Source organism: Gorilla gorilla, chromosome 4, assembly GCF_029281585.2.
Source record: "Gorilla gorilla gorilla isolate KB3781 chromosome 4, NHGRI_mGorGor1-v2.1_pri, whole genome shotgun sequence".
Taxonomy (NCBI): domain Eukaryota; kingdom Metazoa; phylum Chordata; class Mammalia; order Primates; family Hominidae; genus Gorilla; species Gorilla gorilla.
The window spans coordinates 49,195,021-49,206,403 of NC_073228.2; the positions used below are offsets into that span (position 1 = coordinate 49,195,021).

General features: G+C 56.5%; 2 non-coding genes across 2 annotated transcripts; both read right to left on the reverse strand.

The window, feature by feature from the left end:
- Positions 1-946: 946 nt before the first annotated feature.
- Positions 947-1,137, reverse strand: LOC134758632 (U2 spliceosomal RNA). Its single transcript, XR_010134040.1, has one exon. It is a non-coding gene; the product is annotated as a U2 spliceosomal RNA (small nuclear RNA).
- A 5,888-nt stretch (positions 1,138-7,025) lies between these two features.
- LOC134758633 (U2 spliceosomal RNA) lies at positions 7,026-7,216 on the reverse strand. The gene has a single exon (XR_010134041.1). It is a non-coding gene; the product is annotated as a U2 spliceosomal RNA (small nuclear RNA).
- Between the last annotated feature and the right edge of the window lie 4,167 nt (positions 7,217-11,383).

Genomic DNA, 11,383 nt, shown 5'->3' on the forward strand with positions numbered 1-11,383 from the left:
CTGAAGAGGAAGAAGTGCCTACTAGGAAGACACGTGGACACGTATGTTTACTGCAGCACTATTTACAATAGCAAAGACTTGGAACCAACTCGAATGCCCATGAATGATAGGCTGGATAAAGAAAGTGTGGCACGTATACACCATGGAATTACTAGGCAGCCATAAAAAAGGATGAGTTCATGTCCTCTGCGGGAACGTGGATGAAGCTGGAAGGCCTCATTCTCAGCAAACTCACACAGAAAGCGAAAACCAAACACCGCATGTTCTCGCTCCTAAGTGGGAGTTGAACAGTGAGAACACATGGGACACAGGGAGGGGAACATCACACGCCGGGCCCTGACGGGGCGTGGGGGGCAAGGGGAGAGAGAGCATTAGGCCAAATAGCCAACGCACGCGGGGCTTCAAACCTAGACGACTGGTGGCTAGGTGCAGCAAAGCACCGTGGCACACGTGTACCTATGTTCCAAACCTGCACGTCCTGCACATGTACCCCAGAACTTGGGAGGGGGTGGGGGAAACCAAAAGAGCCGGGGAGAGGCGGGGCGGGAGAGAGAGAGACAGAGAGACAGAGAGAGAGAGAGAGAGAGAGATAGACAGACAGACAGAGACAGACAGATAGAGAGATAGAGAGAGGAGAAGGAAGTTCAATTCCGGGTGGATCCCATTCCTTTTAAAGGTCGCCACCCACTCGACTGCCAAGCCGAGATCCTAAGGACCTCCCCAAAGGAGTAGGTCGTGGCCTTCCCGAAGCGCAGTAGTCACGGTGGAAACGGAAGCGTGCCGCATAAGCCTACCGTCTACCGCCCGCAGATCAGGAACCTCGCGGTACTTCAGGGAAACAGTTAAGTCGAGCCGGCGCGTCACAGGCACTCGGCGTGCAAGCCGCCCCGCAGGTGCTACCGTCTCTTACCTCCCTCTACTTTTAGGAGACGCGTTGTATCCCCGGAGGGGGTGCACCGTTCCTGGAGGTACTGCAATACCAGGTCGATGCGTGGAGTGGACGGAGCAAGCTCCTATTCCATCTCCCTGCTCCAAAAATCCATTTAATATATTGTCCTCGGATAGAGGACGTATCAGATATTAAACTGATAAGAACAGATACTACACTTGATCTTAGCCAAAAGGCCGAGAAGCGATGCGGTCGCCTTCGCGCCCGCCGTCACCATCCCACTCTCATCCACATTCAAGTCGCGGTGAGAGCCCCAGCCTCGCTCCTTGCCCCATTCCCTCTGTCTCGTCCACAGCGCTATTGACGCCCTTACACTCTCGGGCTGATTTCTCATTCTCCGCCTTTGAAAAGGGAAATCTTACACCCGTGCTTCTTCCGGCGTTCCCGGGCTTTCATTTCGAATTTGCATGCCCCGCCCTTTCACAGAGGGCGTGGCCTCCGCCGTTGACTCCGCCCCCGGGGCCGCCTCTGCCTGGGGGAGCCGGGGCTCCGCTGGGGGCGACTTCCTTGTTCGTACGGAGCCAGCGGAAAGACAGAACCGGAAGGGACTGGGGGCGAAGGCGACGGGGGTCTGTGGAAGAGACCTGTCGGCGGAGAGCGGTCCACGTTTTCCTGGAGAAAGACGAGGCCCCAGGGCAGGAGCGCGGGCTGCGCTGGGCCTTTACTTCGCCGCCCGCGGGCGGGGAGACCGGCCCCGTACCCGAGGGGACGAGGGGCCCATGCCCAGTCAGGGAAGCCGAAGGCCTGGAGGGGCTTCCGGGAGCAGGGGCTGGAGTTCCTCTGCCAGGCAGGAGGCTGGCACCAGACACCCGGCAGAGGGAGGCGGCGAGGGCCCAGCAAGGATTCTCCCCAGCCCCTGTGCCTGCGTCTCCTGCGGCTTCTGTGCGCGGACCGTGTCCTGTGCTGTGTAGGGAAAGCTGCCTCTCTGCTCGGGACGTGGATTCCTTTCCCCTCCTCCTCGCCTGGCTACCTCTGACGCAGGTCGTCAGGACTCCGCTTGGGTGTCACCCGTCCAGGAAGCCTCCCTTAGTCAAGGGCCCTCGGCACCCGCCCCGTATGTGACTAGCAGCCCTCCTGTGTATTTCATCGCGCCCCCGTTGTTTATATCAGCTATTCCACTCACCACCCTTCTGGGCAACCCTTTATCTCCCGCTCTGAGATCCCATCGCTGAGGGCTGGGACCCCTCCTCAGTGCTTATCCCTGTTTCCCCGCGCGAGTCTGGCGCCTGGCGTGTGGAAGGCGCTCAGTAAACGTTTGTGGAGCGAAGAAACGACGCAAAGGTGATGAGCACGACAGACCGTGATGAGCACGACGCAGTTAGGAGGCTGTTGGCCCGGCGCGGGGGAAAAGGGGGAAGGTCGGGCTCGGGGTGGCAGGACCCCAGAGGGCAGGGGTGACTGCCGGGGTGCTCTTGGGGCAAGGTGGGCGTCAAGGCCCCCAGCAAGGTTGGGATAAAGTTTCTCTCCGAGGCACAGACTGCCGCCTGCGGGCTCAGCATTTACCTCTCCCTTCCTCCTTCCTAACGCAACGTCAGCGGAGGGCTGAGGGCTTTACTGCGCATTACCTGGAAAACTTATTTCACTCCACGGCCCTAAGAGGTGGGCCTTATTATTAGCCACGGCCAGGGTTAGGGTGAGGCCACCGCTCCAGGGCAGAATTTCAGGGGGAGCCCACCCCCCCCCGCCCTAAATCATTCAGCAATCAACATAAATTATAGTTCAACGCAATATATCTTATCTTGTGGGCCGCAAGCCACCCAGGTGCCCAGGCAAGAGCCTGAAGGCACAAGCTGTTCCAGTATAGTAAAGAAAATAATTAGAATAAGAAAAGTTTTACTAGAGATAGGAAACGGATAGGATTATATCTGACTATTATTAATCATTAGTTTGTAGCATTACTCTTTGTTCTATTACCATAATAATCTCTGTTCTATTATGATTACCTTGGGGGAAACCAGGCCACACAGAGTTAGGAGCTGAAGGGCCACAGTGAGAGGTGACCAGAAGACAAGAGCGTGAGCCCTCATTCACGCCCAGAGAAGGGCCGCTGGAGGGCTCCTTGGCCTAGCGGTAATGCCAGTGCCTGGGAAGGCCCTGGTTACTTAGCAGGCCTTGGTCTAGCGGTGGCCCCAGTGCCTGGGAAGGCACCCGTTACTTAGCAGACCGAGAAAGGGAATCTCCCTCTCTCCAGGGGAGACAGAGAACGCTCTGCTCCACCACCTCTTGTGGGAGGTCTGACATTAGCCAGGCCGGCCCGCAGTCATCCGGAGGCTTCAACGTCTCCCTGTGATGCTGTGCTTCAGTGGTCACGCTCCTTGTTCACTTTCATGTTCCGCCTGTACCCCTGGCTCCCCCTTTTAAGTCCTTAGAAGACAGCAGTAGCAGAATTAGTAGAAGTACCACAGTCTTCGATCTTTCTGATAAGTGCATGGAAGAAACGCTGACGTTTGCTGTCCTCCCTCTCCACCTCGGCTACCACAAAGGGAAAGGCCCCCTGTCCAGTGGACACGTGACTCGCGTGACCTATCGATCATTGGAGATGACTGGCACTCCTTACCCTGCCCCCTTGCCTTGACTACAATAAATAGCAGCGCCTCCAGGCATTCGGGGCCACTACCTGTCTGCCTCCACGCTTTGGTGGCAGTGGTCCCCCGGGCCCAGCTGTCTTTCTTCCTATCTCTTTGTCTTCTGTCTTTATCTCTACGATCTCTCGTCTCCGCGCACACACACGAAGAGAAAACCCACAGACCCGGTAGGGGTGGACCCTACATTATCTCAGCTACAAGGTAATCAAGATATTCATGTGGACTACTGAGTCTTTCGGTGCCCCCTTGCTGTTTTATTTTTGTCCTGCGGCCGAGTGTTTCCCTCACTTCACGCCAACCCAATCTCCGCCGCCCTGTCTTGTCATCCCCATTCTACAGCCCAGCACGGTGTAGTATGGCAGCCGCTAGCCACAGGTATCTAGGGAGCCCTGGAAATGTGGTCAGTTCTAATGGAGCTGTGCTATACACATGAGATTTTGATGGCAGTGGGAGTAAAATTCTCCCAATTTTTTTCTTTTTTTTTTTTTTTTCAGACGGAGGTTCCGCTCTTGTTACCCAGCCTGGAGTCCAATGGCGCGATCTAGGCTCTCTGCAACCTCCGCCTCCCGGGTTCAAGCGATTCCCCTGCCTCAGCCTCCCGAGCAGCTGGGACTACGGGCATGTGCCACCACGCCCGGCTAAGTTTGTATTTTTAGTACAGACGGGGTTTCTCCATGTTGGTCAGGCTGGTCTCCAACTCCCGACCTCCGGTGATCTGCCCAGCTGCCGCCTCCCAAAGTGTTGCTTGCGATTACAGGCTTGAGCCACCGCTCACCCAGGCTTTTTTTCTTTTTTCTTTTTTTTTTTTTTTGAGAGACAAACTCTTGCTCTGTCGCCCAGGCTGGAGTGCAGTGGCGCGATGTCGGCTCACTGCAGCCTCTACCTCCCGGGTTCCAGCGATTCTCCTGCCTCGGCCTCCTGGGTAGCTGGGATTACAGGCGTAGGCCACCACGCCCGGCTAATTTTTGTATTTTTAGGGGGTTTCGCCATGTCGGCCAGGCTGGTCTGGAGCTCCTGACCTCAGGCGATCCGCCCGCCTCGGCCTCCCAAAGCGCTGCGATTACAGGCGTAAGCCACCGCGCCGGGCTCTTTCATCCTGTCTTTATTTTCTGAGATAGAGTCTCGCTCGGACGCTCAGGTTGGACTGCAATGGCGTGATCTCGGCTCGCTGAAACTTCCGCCTCCCGGGTTCAAGCGATTCTCCTGTCTCAGCCTCCCGAGTAGCTGGGATTATTGACGCGCAGCACCACGCCCGGCTAATTTTTGTGGTTTTTGTATCTTCTGTCTTCTGCTCTTTAGTACCGCATAGAGCCGCAGAAGACTAGTGAGTCGAACAAACAGCCCCTCTTGCAGCAGTTGTTGATCACGGGGCTGCCCCCGGTACTCATCCTGTGTCTCTCGTCCAAATCCCCGCTCCTCCTCAGCTATCACCTCTGCCGATGCTGGTGGTTTCCCTGGGTACCGGGAACCAAACTCTCATTCCCCAGGGGCCTAAGCCCCCCGTGGCCAGGCCCTTCTCAAGTCAGGGTTCCTGCACATTCACAGTTACGGGTGGCCCTGGGAGTAACACCTGGCACCCAAACAGATCACCAGAGTCCACACATAGTCCACCTGCCCTCCCTGCGTAAGATCAGCTCTCCCTCCTCCCGACGATAGATCAGGGTCAATGATCCCTGCCAAGATGGCGACTGCTCCAGCCTGCTGGTCCAACCTGTCCAGCCACAGCTGTTGCTCGAAGGCTTCAAGTTCAATGGGACCCTCTCCCGCTTTCTACAAACTGGTTCCTTTATTTTTATGTTTATTTATTTGGGACGGGGTCTGGCTCTGTCACCCAGGCTGGAGTGCAGTGGTGCAATCACTGCTCACTGCAGCATCCACCTCCCAGCGTCCACCCATCCTCCTGGCCTCAGCCTCTGGAACAGCTGGGGTACAGATACGCCCCAGCCCGAACAGGTTTTCACTAGGTTGCCTGGGCTCTTTCTTTCTTTGTCTGTGTTGGTTGGTTGGTTGGTTTTTGTTTGTTTGTTTCGAGACGGGGCTCCGGCTCTGCCGCCGGGGCTGCAGGGCAATGGCGCGATCTCACCTCACTGCGGCCTTCTGGGCTCAAGCGATCCTCCCACTGTGCCCGGCCTGAAGACAGCCTTTAGAGAAAGAAGCAGGGGGAGTTCTTCCGAGGACAGACAAGATTTCTGGAGTTTGGAAAGGGTGAGAGACTGGGTCAGCGAAAGGAACATTCCGATCTTTATGTTGGGATGCAACGTATAGATACAGGGATGAGACCCAAAAGAGCCGGCAGAGATTTGTCATCGTGGTCGCAAGGCAACTGCCGGTGGCTGATCCCGTAAAGGATACACATACCTAGAGCGGAGCCTAAAGATGCATCAAGCATGACGGGTGGAGCCACGATGCTTGGACTCGAGCTCTGCTCCTGTGCGTTCCGTGATAAATGGCTTATACTACCTGCACCTCAGTTTTTCCCGGGCAAAAAAGGAAGCTTGCTGCCGGTGCGTTGGCACCTGCCTTGAAGTGCCAGCTACTCAGCGGGCTGAAGAGGAAGAAGTGCCTACTAGGAAGACACGTGGACACGTATGTTTACTGCAGCACTATTTACAATAGCAAAGACTTGGAACCAACTCGAATGCCCATGAATGATAGGCTGGATAAAGAAAGTGTGGCACGTATACACCATGGAATTACTAGGCAGCCATAAAAAAGGATGAGTTCATGTCCTCTGCGGGAACGTGGATGAAGCTGGAAGGCCTCATTCTCAGCAAACTCACACAGAAAGCGAAAACCAAACACCGCATGTTCTCGCTCCTAAGTGGGAGTTGAACAGTGAGAACACATGGGACACAGGGAGGGGAACATCACACGCCGGGCCCTGACGGGGCGTGGGGGGCAAGGGGAGAGAGAGCATTAGGCCAAATAGCCAACGCACGCGGGGCTTCAAACCTAGACGACTGGTGGCTAGGTGCAGCAAAGCACCGTGGCACACGTGTACCTATGTTCCAAACCTGCACGTCCTGCACATGTACCCCAGAACTTGGGAGGGGGTGGGGGAAACCAAAAGAGCCGGGGAGAGGCGGGGCGGGAGAGAGAGAGACAGAGAGACAGAGAGAGAGAGAGAGAGAGAGATAGACAGACAGACAGAGACAGACAGATAGAGAGATAGAGAGAGGAGAAGGAAGTTCAATTCCGGGTGGATCCCATTCCTTTTAAAGGTCGCCACCCACTCGACTGCCAAGCCGAGATCCTAAGGACCTCCCCAAAGGAGTAGGTCGTGGCCTTCCCGAAGCGCAGTAGTCACGGTGGAAACGGAAGCGTGCCGCATAAGCCTACCGTCTACCGCCCGCAGATCAGGAACCTCGCGGTACTTCAGGGAAACAGTTAAGTCGAGCCGGCGCGTCACAGGCACTCGGCGTGCAAGCCGCCCCGCAGGTGCTACCGTCTCTTACCTCCCTCTACTTTTAGGAGACGCGTTGTATCCCCGGAGGGGGTGCACCGTTCCTGGAGGTACTGCAATACCAGGTCGATGCGTGGAGTGGACGGAGCAAGCTCCTATTCCATCTCCCTGCTCCAAAAATCCATTTAATATATTGTCCTCGGATAGAGGACGTATCAGATATTAAACTGATAAGAACAGATACTACACTTGATCTTAGCCAAAAGGCCGAGAAGCGATGCGGTCGCCTTCGCGCCCGCCGTCACCATCCCACTCTCATCCACATTCAAGTCGCGGTGAGAGCCCCAGCCTCGCTCCTTGCCCCATTCCCTCTGTCTCGTCCACAGCGCTATTGACGCCCTTACACTCTCGGGCTGATTTCTCATTCTCCGCCTTTGAAAAGGGAAATCTTACACCCGTGCTTCTTCCGGCGTTCCCGGGCTTTCATTTCGAATTTGCATGCCCCGCCCTTTCACAGAGGGCGTGGCCTCCGCCGTTGACTCCGCCCCCGGGGCCGCCTCTGCCTGGGGGAGCCGGGGCTCCGCTGGGGGCGACTTCCTTGTTCGTACGGAGCCAGCGGAAAGACAGAACCGGAAGGGACTGGGGGCGAAGGCGACGGGGGTCTGTGGAAGAGACCTGTCGGCGGAGAGCGGTCCACGTTTTCCTGGAGAAAGACGAGGCCCCAGGGCAGGAGCGCGGGCTGCGCTGGGCCTTTACTTCGCCGCCCGCGGGCGGGGAGACCGGCCCCGTACCCGAGGGGACGAGGGGCCCATGCCCAGTCAGGGAAGCCGAAGGCCTGGAGGGGCTTCCGGGAGCAGGGGCTGGAGTTCCTCTGCCAGGCAGGAGGCTGGCACCAGACACCCGGCAGAGGGAGGCGGCGAGGGCCCAGCAAGGATTCTCCCCAGCCCCTGTGCCTGCGTCTCCTGCGGCTTCTGTGCGCGGACCGTGTCCTGTGCTGTGTAGGGAAAGCTGCCTCTCTGCTCGGGACGTGGATTCCTTTCCCCTCCTCCTCGCCTGGCTACCTCTGACGCAGGTCGTCAGGACTCCGCTTGGGTGTCACCCGTCCAGGAAGCCTCCCTTAGTCAAGGGCCCTCGGCACCCGCCCCGTATGTGACTAGCAGCCCTCCTGTGTATTTCATCGCGCCCCCGTTGTTTATATCAGCTATTCCACTCACCACCCTTCTGGGCAACCCTTTATCTCCCGCTCTGAGATCCCATCGCTGAGGGCTGGGACCCCTCCTCAGTGCTTATCCCTGTTTCCCCGCGCGAGTCTGGCGCCTGGCGTGTGGAAGGCGCTCAGTAAACGTTTGTGGAGCGAAGAAACGACGCAAAGGTGATGAGCACGACAGACCGTGATGAGCACGACGCAGTTAGGAGGCTGTTGGCCCGGCGCGGGGGAAAAGGGGGAAGGTCGGGCTCGGGGTGGCAGGACCCCAGAGGGCAGGGGTGACTGCCGGGGTGCTCTTGGGGCAAGGTGGGCGTCAAGGCCCCCAGCAAGGTTGGGATAAAGTTTCTCTCCGAGGCACAGACTGCCGCCTGCGGGCTCAGCATTTACCTCTCCCTTCCTCCTTCCTAACGCAACGTCAGCGGAGGGCTGAGGGCTTTACTGCGCATTACCTGGAAAACTTATTTCACTCCACGGCCCTAAGAGGTGGGCCTTATTATTAGCCACGGCCAGGGTTAGGGTGAGGCCACCGCTCCAGGGCAGAATTTCAGGGGGAGCCCACCCCCCCCCGCCCTAAATCATTCAGCAATCAACATAAATTATAGTTCAACGCAATATATCTTATCTTGTGGGCCGCAAGCCACCCAGGTGCCCAGGCAAGAGCCTGAAGGCACAAGCTGTTCCAGTATAGTAAAGAAAATAATTAGAATAAGAAAAGTTTTACTAGAGATAGGAAACGGATAGGATTATATCTGACTATTATTAATCATTAGTTTGTAGCATTACTCTTTGTTCTATTACCATAATAATCTCTGTTCTATTATGATTACCTTGGGGGAAACCAGGCCACACAGAGTTAGGAGCTGAAGGGCCACAGTGAGAGGTGACCAGAAGACAAGAGCGTGAGCCCTCATTCACGCCCAGAGAAGGGCCGCTGGAGGGCTCCTTGGCCTAGCGGTAATGCCAGTGCCTGGGAAGGCCCTGGTTACTTAGCAGGCCTTGGTCTAGCGGTGGCCCCAGTGCCTGGGAAGGCACCCGTTACTTAGCAGACCGAGAAAGGGAATCTCCCTCTCTCCAGGGGAGACAGAGAACGCTCTGCTCCACCACCTCTTGTGGGAGGTCTGACATTAGCCAGGCCGGCCCGCAGTCATCCGGAGGCTTCAACGTCTCCCTGTGATGCTGTGCTTCAGTGGTCACGCTCCTTGTTCACTTTCATGTTCCGCCTGTACCCCTGGCTCCCCCTTTTAAGTCCTTAGAAGACAGCAGTAGCAGAATTAGTAGAAGTACCACAGTCTTCGATCTTTCTGATAAGTGCATGGAAGAAACGCTGACGTTTGCTGTCCTCCCTCTCCACCTCGGCTACCACAAAGGGAAAGGCCCCCTGTCCAGTGGACACGTGACTCGCGTGACCTATCGATCATTGGAGATGACTGGCACTCCTTACCCTGCCCCCTTGCCTTGACTACAATAAATAGCAGCGCCTCCAGGCATTCGGGGCCACTACCTGTCTGCCTCCACGCTTTGGTGGCAGTGGTCCCCCGGGCCCAGCTGTCTTTCTTCCTATCTCTTTGTCTTCTGTCTTTATCTCTACGATCTCTCGTCTCCGCGCACACACACGAAGAGAAAACCCACAGACCCGGTAGGGGTGGACCCTACATTATCTCAGCTACAAGGTAATCAAGATATTCATGTGGACTACTGAGTCTTTCGGTGCCCCCTTGCTGTTTTATTTTTGTCCTGCGGCCGAGTGTTTCCCTCACTTCACGCCAACCCAATCTCCGCCGCCCTGTCTTGTCATCCCCATTCTACAGCCCAGCACGGTGTAGTATGGCAGCCGCTAGCCACAGGTATCTAGGGAGCCCTGGAAATGTGGTCAGTTCTAATGGAGCTGTGCTATACACATGAGATTTTGATGGCAGTGGGAGTAAAATTCTCCCAATTTTTTTCTTTTTTTTTTTTTTTTCAGACGGAGGTTCCGCTCTTGTTACCCAGCCTGGAGTCCAATGGCGCGATCTAGGCTCTCTGCAACCTCCGCCTCCCGGGTTCAAGCGATTCCCCTGCCTCAGCCTCCCGAGCAGCTGGGACTACGGGCATGTGCCACCACGCCCGGCTAAGTTTGTATTTTTAGTACAGACGGGGTTTCTCCATGTTGGTCAGGCTGGTCTCCAACTCCCGACCTCCGGTGATCTGCCCAGCTGCCGCCTCCCAAAGTGTTGCTTGCGATTACAGGCTTGAGCCACCGCTCACCCAGGCTTTTTTTCTTTTTTCTTTTTTTTTTTTTTTGAGAGACAAACTCTTGCTCTGTCGCCCAGGCTGGAGTGCAGTGGCACGATGTCGGCTCACTGCAGCCTCTACCTCCCGGGTTCCAGCGATTCTCCTGCCTCGGCCTCCTGGGTAGCTGGGATTACAGGCGTAGGCCACCACGCCCGGCTAATTTTTGTATTTTTAGGGGGTTTCGCCATGTCGGCCAGGCTGGTCTGGAGCTCCTGACCTCAGGCGATCCGCCCGCCTCGGCCTCCCAAAGCGCTGCGATTACAGGCGTAAGCCACCGCGCCGGGCTCTTTCATCCTGTCTTTATTTTCTGAGATAGAGTCTCGCTCGGACGCTCAGGTTGGACTGCAATGGCGTGATCTCGGCTCGCTGAAACTTCCGCCTCCCGGGTTCAAGCGATTCTCCTGTCTCAGCCTCCCGAGTAGCTGGGATTATTGACGCGCAGCACCACGCCCGGCTAATTTTTGTGGTTTTTGTATCTTCTGTCTTCTGCTCTTTAGTACCGCATAGAGCCGCAGAAGACTAGTGAGTCGAACAAACAGCCCCTCTTGCAGCAGTTGTTGATCACGGGGCTGCCCCCGGTACTCATCCTGTGTCTCTCGTCCAAATCCCCGCTCCTCCTCAGCTATCACCTCTGCCGATGCTGGTGGTTTCCCTGGGTACCGGGAACCAAACTCTCATTCCCCAGGGGCCTAAGCCCCCCGTGGCCAGGCCCTTCTCAAGTCAGGGTTCCTGCACATTCACAGTTACGGGTGGCCCTGGGAGTAACACCTGGCACCCAAACAGATCACCAGAGTCCACACATAGTCCACCTGCCCTCCCTGCGTAAGATCAGCTCTCCCTCCTCCCGACGATAGATCAGGGTCAATGATCCCTGCCAAGATGGCGACTGCTCCAGCCTGCTGGTCCAACCTGTCCAGCCACAGCTGTTGCTCGAAGGCTTCAAGTTCAATGGGACCCTCTCCCGCTTT